Below are 11,122 nucleotides of genomic sequence, written 5' to 3'. Positions count from 1 at the left end.
TATTACAGAATGTACAAGAATCTGATATATCATTTTTATTTTTTTGTAGAAATTGGTTGAATAAATTAGGTGTATAATTTTAAAATATATTTCACTAATTTTATTGGTAATGCAATACTTCTTATTGTAAGTCCAAGCCAATTTCCAATTAATATTCCCAAAGAGACTTTGTTGTGTCCTGCTGTGAAAAATAGCACCCAAAAAGGTGTCACCTTGTGTTCTCTGTGTGTCTTTGTAATGATGCAAGATGAATGTAAATGAACCTGGAGTGGAGTGTATTTATTTATTTATTGAATAAGGGAACCTTATAATTTTGTATAGTTAAATACCATTTGGAATGAGACAAACCTTTCCTCCTTTCAATTCTGTTTATTAAGTATATCTTTAAGCTTATGAATACCTACATATTGTTCAAAACACTGTATAGAATATATGAACACACAATGTATTTTCTCAACTGCTGAAGATTCTTAAAGTATTTATTAATTAATTAATTTATTTTTTGCTCAAATACAACCTTAATCCTTTTTGGTAAATTCAGATAGTCTGTAAAATGAATTCTAAAACAGTTTACTACACTGGAAATCAGAGAAATGAAAATCAATGAAATAGAAATTAAGTTACTGGTTAGCCTCAGTGTTGCAGTAAATTCCCTGTATCAGTCATTGTCTTTAGTTTACAGTGCTACAAATGAAGCCTTTCCAAATGTGTCAGCCATGTTTAAAATACCTTACATAAGTGTCTTTACCCAATATATGATAAGCAGCATCACCTTTGCTGAAATGATTTCAGCTATACAGTATATATTTTAAATGTTGTATAAGTACTTTTACATTTGCTTTCCATACTGAATTTCTGGATGGTGTTAAAGCACTATATTCCGTCTGCTGCTTCTCATTAAGTTCCATATGCCTGGTCTCTTTGCTCCAAGTGCTCAGCAGTGCTTTTAATGTCTGTAGAAGTCAGCTATAGAAAAAGCACAGTCGGAGTTGTGGCTATAGCCATGCTAGCTTGTGGCAAAATTAAGATCTGACAGAGTGCCTTCTTGTTCATGGAAAAAATATAAATGATCTGCTGGCCTACTCATGTGCTACTTCCTGTTGCAGATGAATTGGGAACTCTGAGTCTATAAAAAAAGTTTTAAACCTTTAAACATCAATATAAAATTACTGCTGGAGTTCAAGGTGGTCCTCTGGTTTTACTTTCCTGATTCTAGAAGGTAAATAAACACATCGAGAACACTTGCTGCGAGTCCCAGACCTGGCTATTCAACTTTTCTACTGTACATCTGACATTATATCTTTTTATACACACACTGGGCTTTGACGTTTCCATGTTTAACAGGAGAACTGTGACCGGTAATTACAACTGGCTTGCAAATAAACAAAGGAGCTGATTTTTGCTGTCTCATATTCATTCTCATGTGCTCCAATGCACACAAGGTAAAGTGGTCCTGAAGGGCTGTGTATAGGCTCAGCTTACAATTTGCTTGAACTTGTTAATCCTGCTTGCATACACACCAAAAAGGAAGGATTAACGGGCACTTAGGAATAAAAAAAAAAACAGGTATCTACCCTGTATCTCATGGAACACCTTATTTCATTTTCTAAAGGGGATGGTTGTGAAATGGTTTGCATTTGTAATACAACTCATATGCAGAAGTCTTATGTGTTTACACTCAGCTACAAATGCAATAATATTGTGTTTGCTGATGCTTGATTTGGTTTACTATTGAGCTAATTGGCAACAGATTCAGCATGTGAGCAATATGTACAAAAGAAACAAGGTACATACAATTGATATAAAAACGTCAACACACCTGATAAAATGGTGGGTTTTGTGATATATATATATATGAAACATATAACATTATATTATATTATATTATACATTCATATTTTGTTTTCCGTGCTGACTAGGATGTATATGCTTTGGGTCATAGTCACGGTGAAAGGTTCAATTCTTTTTCATCTTTAGCATCTTTAGCCACCTGAAGTTTTTGCACTGAAATTATAATATATATATATATTATATATTATATTATATATATATATATATATATATATATATATATATATATATATATATATATATATATATATATAATATGGAGTTGTTATATGCATTTTTATGCTGGACCAGACAACATTCCTGGCTCAGGGGATGTGCTCAGAGGTTCAGACCAGCCAGTGGTTGACTTCGCTGACATCTTCAATATTTCCCTGAGCAGCACCTTCATTCCTCCAGCCCACTAGCATCATCCCATATGAAGTCTTCAGTGTCCTGCCTTGTCTTACCCACCCTTGACACCCTTACCCACCCTTGACTCTTGACACAAAAGACATAAATATGAGTGTTGTTCATAGACATTGAAAAGTTGAGCCTGCTGGGCTCCCATGGAGATGAAATTGAACTGAAATTGAAGATAAGCCTATTCTGCATTTAATTTCTAAAACTGGCAATAGAAAACACACTAACATGCACTTTTCATTGTTTTCTAGAAGGAAATATAGAAAAGGGAACCTTTATGTTAATCTAAACATATATAAAAAGTTTTGATTTGGCGATGACATGTATTGTGCACTCTAAGGATAGCTAGATCTCTGTGATGCATGATAATGAATCCCCAAAAAATCAAGTGAAGATAAGAAAGAAAAATATATGTACTGTGCATGTATCAGTGACAAATGAGAACATTTGTGTAAATACTTCATAAATAATAATAATTAATTTGTGTGATACTTCAGACATCATTGGCCATTTGTCCTCTAAATCTGTGTGTACATCTGTGATTGTGTGTATCGCTATAATTACTTCAAGTTCTTCCTTGAGGAGAGCTCAAGGCACATAAACAGGAAATGTTCAAGTTTTGGAAGACTGTAAATATTTTGTCAAATATTTTGTCAGTTGTTAGTCTAATACATTGCCTATAAACTGCCTGTGGTCTCAGTCATATTATTTATTTGGTTTGTGTTTTGGAATGTAAGAATAGTCATCAATTATAACAGAGAGCACTTTTCTGGGATAGGTACGGTGAAACATTTTTTTAGCATTATAAGCACTTGATTCATTCAGAAAAGTACTATAGTTGGACAGTAAGATCGATGAGCTTTTCAGTCAAAATAATATGTTGTGAGATGTAGCGTGTGTTACACAGAATGTTGGATGAGCTCATGCAGCTCAGAAAAGACTATCCAGCCCGAGGGAATCATGTGGAAGGGACTACTGAATCAACTGGCAAGAACAAAAGGCAGAGGTGTTAGCTTTCCAGTCATTCACATATGTTTTGCTGACACTGAAATGCTCTCCAAACATTGATGATTAGATCTTGAATGTCTAATGATGAAATACTGATGGAATGTTCATTACTAGTGTTCACTTTTTCTGTCCACAATAATTGTCAACAAAGCACTGTGGTACAGATGGAGAAAAAAGTCTGCTACAGTATACTGCCAACAGTGAAGCATCATATGCTCATGCTGATTTTTCCAGCTTCACTCTGCCGTTTATATTCAAAGCAATTTGCAACTGAAAGACCATGCAGCACAAGCAGTTAAGACTTGACGGCCATGTGCAAGAGCCCCACAGTGGCTCCCTGGCATTCTTGTGATTGAGTCACCTAGCCTTAGAATCACAAGCTCACAGCATGAACTGTATATTATAATTATTCACATTAACATTTGTACAGTTCAATTACCGATACAGTAATCTGACTAAATATCACTATGATGGAAACATCATATGTTACAGCATGATCTTTGGCGACATAACACAGATCATGCTGTATGTTACAGAATAGCTAAAAATACTAGACCATCCCCAAATTAACTACAGTCTGTGTTTGGCAAATAAAAAAATCATAGCTGAATGACACTTTCTAAAATGAATAATCACTGCTAATACAGTTGAGATACTTGGTGTACCATCACCAGCCATAATGACTTAGAAACAGATACACAGGTATGTTTGATGATAGCCAGGCACTGATTAAACGTCATCACCATTCATTCATTTTATCCATCATGCATGAGCTCAGTTTCTTTCCCCTACTCTTTTTTCTTTTTGTCAGTGGAATGTTTCTTCCACATTTATACAGTGGAACAAAGTATTATACAAGACACTCTATAAAACTCACTGAATCCACATTAAAAAGCCAGGTAATGGCCTAATTGTGCAAATTCAAAAGCATTCACCCTAACCACAGACATTTGAATCCAGAATTCATGAAAGCAAACTGGCTGTGCTCCCTGGGTAGAAGGGATTATCTAATCCTCTCCACTGTTAATTGGACCATGTACACTATATGACCAAATGCATTTGACCATCACACCTATATATCTGTTTTCCCCAAACTTTTGACACCAAGTTGCAGTTGTCTAGAATGTGTTTGTATGCTGTAACTTTACAATTTTCAATGCACATTAAAAAATTTGAGATTAACATGGATAGCAGAATGTATTCTGAACCAGAAATGATTTCAAAACTCATTCATACACTATATGACCAAATGTTTGTGGACATCTGAAAATAAACCCCACATATGATTTTTGAATATCCCAGTCTAAATGTAGTCCTGTGAAATGTTTGAAGAGGTGTTTCTTTGGGATCTCATGTTGTTCAATCCCAAAGCCACAGCTCTTCAAACATTTCAGCATTCATTGTTGTGTAGGCACACTTCAAAATTTCAGAACATTCTTCACTTGAGAGCAAAATTCCACACACTGGGGCCGTTAACACAGTAGAATTTGCTACAGGTGCCAGCTAGTCTATCCTGGTTTTGAATGAGCCAACAGTAAAACCACGAGGAACAGCCATGGCTTTCCAAACAAAATCTAACCATAAGGATATAGTGTTGCCAATACTCCCTATGCAGCAATGTTTAAGATGGTTATATGTGACAAAGTAACATCCACATCAATGCCAGGACCCAAGGTTTCCCAGCAGAACAGCGTCCAGAGCATCACATTGCCTCTGCAGTCTTGCCTTTTTCCCTTTTTTTGCCCTGTTAAGCGAGATATATATATATATATATATATATATATATATATATATATATATATATATATATATATATATATATATACGTGTATATATATATATATATATATATATATATATATATATATATATATATATATATATATATATATATATACATATATACGTATATACGTATATATATATATATATATATATATATATATATATATATATATATATATATATATATATATATATATATATATATATATATATATATATGACTCAGGTCATCCACTATATGTAAAAGAAAACTTGATTCTGAGACCAGGCCACCTTCTTCCATTGGTCCAATGTCCAGTTATGATGAGCTAGCCTTTGCTCCCAACTGGCATCAATGAGCCTTGGGCTCCGATGACCAATTTTGGTAGGTATTCCCCTGCACAGTGATTACCCCACACAAGACCTAGTGGTTTGTAGATGTTGTGTATAAAAATAAAAGTTAAATAAATGTTAAATGTAAATAAAACAAAAAGATGAAACTTGGCTTATAATCAGTGTGTACATCTTTTTAAAATTGGCCATGTGACTGTACTTTCAAACTCATGTTCAAAAGTAATTATTATACTCCTATCATCAATTAATAGATAGAGAATGTGCTTAGATAATACACTGAATCTGAGTTAAGCAGAGGCTCAGTGTCCTGTGTGTAATTTAATTATTAATATTTCCCCTGATCAGGTACAAACTACCCATAAACATTACAAAATGTGCTAGAATGTGTTTAAGATGGAAAAAAGTTCTATGTGTAAGAAAGGTAGGAGTTTGTTTTATTGAGTTTTTTTGTGTTTAGTTTTTTTTTTTTGGATTTGTTATTTGTTGGATTATACGTTTAAGAAGTTTGTCTGCAGGTTAACCCTGTTAGTTGTGTGCCCCATGCTTCCTTTGGAAAACATCTGAATGTGGAAACTGTGGAAAAATTTAACAATGTGAAGGTAGATTGAGTAATTGTGACAAAGCTTTATGCTAATATAAGAGTTGAGATATATGTGTGTTGTTTGTGAAGAATATTGGTTAACATATTATGTGTTTTTATGTTTTAATTTACCAGATCATTTCTTTTTTCTTTCAGTTTCTATTGACAAATGTGTAAATGCATTTATTCAATACACAGAGCCTTGTAAATAATGGAACAAATGTGAATATTTCAGTTAATATACCGATTCTGAGGAAAGTAGTAACTTGGTGCCCTGTATGTTAGTTGATGATTAATATCTCCCCTCACTTGGCATTGAGATGCTATGTGTTTATGTACTGTGTGTACATTTGCATGTGTGAGTGGTCAGACATAAATGACCTTTTCATCATTCATTTACATTTTGCCATAAACCTTGCAGTGAACTATTTATTCATAGAGGAAGGCTGGTACTTACAGAATGTGGTTTATGCAGAGCAAGTTTGCGTGCCATTTTCTGTAACCTTTGGGTCTTTATAGACCTCTGCAGATTTCAGGGCCAGCCAGGTTTATTAGAGTGAATGTCTTGAGTGTCATGCCATGAGCCATATGAGTGCCACAATAAAATCATGCTCAATCTTCCCCAGGCAAGTTGAATTACAGTACAATGTCTTAAATATCAAATTTAAATGGAAGAAATTTCTCAAAATTTGCATAATATTACCTAAGTAATATAATGATTCTTTAGTGAGTCTGTTTGGTACATTAAAGGTAGGGGGAGTAACACTGTATTCTTCCTATATATTTTAATTAGGATCAACAAAACATTTTCTGAAATAGTTATTAATCACAGCAAATATTTATTTTGATAAGTTGTATTTAAAAAAAACAACAAAACTATGAAATCTTTAAACACAGAAAGAGCTTTTGGTCTGCTGGAGACAAAAATGACAAGAGTATCAACACCTATAATTTGTTGTTGCATTTAAAATGAACAAATGAGCCATGGGCTATGCTGAACGAAGGAATAAGAGTCAGAAGGGAACAAAAGTGTTGATGTGTGTGTAAGGATAGGTCTCTGAGCCCTGAGATGCATCACATGTATCCACAGTGCACCAGGCTTGCCAAGCAAAGCATCCTCCCATCCGCACCCATCTCTGATAATGACTTACAGAAGCCACAGATGGCTGCATGACGTGATCAACAGCTGACTTTTGGAGAAACAGCAAAAGAGGAAATAAATATTTCAGAGGGTGTTGAAGTGTGAACCCCCAGCAATATACATTTGTATAACACATACATATTTGTCTTACTGTAGACTTTTTGGAAAAGAATTTATCATGTTGTCAATTTGAGTCTTCATGTTCTCTGACACATATAGGCAGGCATATGAAAGCCATAAAGGACTGTTCAAGGCAAGCAAAAAGATGAAGAAAAAAATAAGAAATGGGGACAGGAAACTTTGCAGAGTCCAAGAGGGATGGCCTTTACGTTTTCGAAGTGCAAAACTCTAGGGAAATTACTTCATCACCCGAACTGCTCCAGACCACTGCACGAAGACTGTGGCAAGGCCAACATGCAACCATGTTGACTTTATGCTGCTTGAGCCAATTCATCTGCATTGCAATTGAGTGAAATCACTTCCAGACCCTCAGCCTTTCTGAGTCTAGTTACATTGCTTTCAGGTTCACAGTACAAATGGTGCAGACAATGAGTCAAGCAACATGCTGTAAAAAAACAAACAACAGGGGACACATTATGAGTAACACTCGATTTGGGGGCAAGGGCTGAGCTTAGACACCATTATGAATGGCACACTTTGATTGCAAATCCAATGGTGCTAGTGGGATTTTCCAGAGCTTTGGAAGGCTTAAGGCTGATTGCTGAATCCTGAATATTGGATATGTTGCAATACTTCTGGTATTGGAGTGGCTCAGTAAAACATACTGCTCATGCATTTGAAGTTGTGAAATTACTTTAATGTGGTTTAATATAATTATAACAAGCAATTTGTAAGATTGTCTTTTTTTTACCTTCTTCCTTTTTTCTGTCTCTGTCTATCTGAGCTATAAATAATCAAGCATATTTTGAAATAGTTTTGACATTAAAATTATTACTCACTTCTGGAATGAGATAATTTTTAAAACAGTGTTTTCTTTTATGCTGTTGTATTTGTTGTTTAATTTTAGTTTTATTATATTTTAATACTTTTCTAGCCCAAGCCTTTTCATACTCTCCATAAAACACTTTGTTGTTTAAAAATTGTTCCATCAATAAAGGCTATTATTTTTATTTGTCATCTTACTACATACAGCATAGTTTTCTTTTTTTCAGCAGGAGCTGCCAGGCATTGTAGCTACTTCTATTAAGCATACATGTATTCTGATTGATGATGAAAACATGTTGGGAGCTTAAATAATTTGTCAATCAAAGATGTTTTGGTGCTGTGAGATGTGTGTATGCATGGCTATGTGTCCCACCTGTCGACTACAAGACTCAAAACAGTGAACCTCAACTGGAGGTCTTGACCCCTCTAACTCTTTCCAGTCTTTGAAAATATGGCTTTTCCACCAAAGAGCTATATTCCTGTTTTTATTTGTACTCATTTGGTTCATCCTGCAGTTGGTTGAAACTTGATCGGTAGGTTTTATGCCTAAAGCATGCATTTTTCTTTGTCTCATTTCACATCAATGATACCTGAGTACATGATGACCCATTAAACCCGTCTGCATTTGATGTTGGAGGGTGATTTGTCTTTGAGTTTGGGAGACAGAGGCACACCCCCATCTTTGAAAAGTTTGGAAAGTGATATCCAATGATATGCAACCAGAGGAGAGTGGCAAAGGCCCCCAAAATTGATGACATCTTCAGTGCTGCCTCTCTAATGCCAAAGTTCAGTAAGAGAAACTCACTGAAACAAACCATGGAAAAAACCTTGCTATATCCTGCTCAGGATATGATCCAACTAGTGTCCAAACTAGAACTCTTTTAGATGTTTTTTGTACAGGCTAACAAATATGCTCTATTATTGGATAATTAAATTATCATGTGTCATTGATAGGAAAAAAGAGAAAAGGTGAGAAGGATAGAAAAGAGGATGAGTGCTTACAGATTCAAAAACAAATTTGACTCCCCACACTGATTAAGTCAATGACAAAAAGGAAACCTTTTCATTCTTTTTTTATTATATTTTTTTCAGTTCATATAAAAGCTGCAGTTTTAAATGGTATGTTTGTGGTACTTTAATTGCCACCAAGATATAAAAACGCCACATACTCTCTCACTCCCACTGTCTTACACATGCACACACAGAACACAAACACCATACACTCATCAAGACTGCATATGAACAATGCAACATACGAAAGCCAAGAAAAGCTAACTGTTTTCTGATTTCTCTCTCCTTCTTTTTTCCTTTTCTATCTTGCATACACACATACAGTACATATAGAATATTTTTTTACGTTTTAAAGCAAATGTACTTTATGTAATTACTGAAATTCAATTCAATAGTATTCATGCAATATTATTAAAATGCTTTAAATGACTCCCATTCACCACTTCACTTCACCACCTATAACAGAGTTTGTTGTTTTGTACAAAATAGGGATTTGTTGATGGTTGTATGTATATATTTTATTGTCTTTCACTTGGCAAATTCATATTTAATACAAAAATATTATAAATGTAACCAAGTCTACTAAAATGACCACGTAAGGAAAACTGGCCAGGCCACATGGCAGTGGGTTTTGGAGTAGGGTAGAAAAAAAGGGGAACGCATCCACAGACCTCAGGTAATTCTTGTCATTTAATGATGTTGTGGAAGGCAGAGTGGAAAAGATATTATCATGGATGAAATGTGTGCTGTTTTTACAGTCTGTGGGCAGCAGAAGGAAATAAAACCCATTTGATTATGTTTGATAATTCTAAAAATGTTTGGGAAAACACTTTTTGTCTTCAGTTACTTATGAATTGTATTGGGATAATGCTATAAAGCATCTTCCATCAATAATCTACTAAGTGGTGTAAGATAAATGGTGTCACATATTACCTGAAAAATAGAAAAAAGTGCATGCATGTGTTTTATACAGTATGTCTGGAAAAGAATCCTGAAAGTAACTGCAGTTTAGCTGCAGTAAAGATTGTGGATGTAGTGAAAGTTATTGGTACAAATTTTCCAAAGCAACATGAGGTTTTGGACAAATTCATTTTAATAGTTGAACACACAAAGTGTTAACACAAAGTGTAATCTTCTACAGACACACACTGAGTCTGTAGAAGATTAATAGTGTAGGAGATAGTATTAAGGTTATGCTCATCACTGTTGAATTGCCTCATCACTGGAAAAACATCTCTTGCAGGAAAGAAAAATAAAACAACTCCAGTCGTGGTGCATGGAAGTGATGGGTGATCTTTTATAGTCTGTTATTTTAATGGCTGCATTAATAAATCTACAAATTAATAAAATTTCCCTATTTGTAGGAGGATTTGTTGTTTTAAATGGCTCCCTATACTTATTTTCGCTCTGATCCGCTTATGATCCAATTTGTTAATTACAGTGCCACACTGATGCATTGTGTATTGTCCCTGTGTTTTCATTGTTATATTTGCATGAAGTATAATCATTTATCTGGATTGTTTCTTCCTTCAACAGGGAGCGATTCATCAAAACACAGCAAGACCATGTGCTCATATTTCACCATCTCTCATCACAGGAAACTTGTGCTGTATACATACAAGATTCCCAAACAGATCTGACATTTTTAATAAAAGGGTACAATCTGCCTAATTAAACATCTGTAAAATGGTCTGTGGTGTGCCACTGTAGGATGGATATTCATTCAAATAATAAATAAACAAATAACAAAAAATTTTCAGAACTGAACTAAATAATTAACTCTATAATAGGTGGATGTTTGTGGAGGTCCAGGCTTGACTTGCGTCCTCTAAAAATCACTTTGCAACCAAAGTACCTATTTTTAGCCTGGCCTGAAGCTTTCATTCCATTGTTTGGTTCTAACATTGATCCTATAAAGAGGCCTTTGTGAAAAGATCCATTTTCCGAGGAGACTTCTATCACACTCCAGAACAGACAGTTTTATTAACAGTGACAGTGTGATCTTTTCCTAAAAATATAAGCTGGACCTTTCTAATAAATCATTTTGCATGGCCCTGATTAAAGAAAGG

This window comes from Tachysurus vachellii, chromosome 13 (assembly GCF_030014155.1).
Source record: "Tachysurus vachellii isolate PV-2020 chromosome 13, HZAU_Pvac_v1, whole genome shotgun sequence".
NCBI lineage: Eukaryota > Metazoa > Chordata > Actinopteri > Siluriformes > Bagridae > Tachysurus > Tachysurus vachellii.
The sequence above is the reverse complement of the archived record's forward strand: the minus strand, read 5'-3'. Positions refer to the sequence as shown.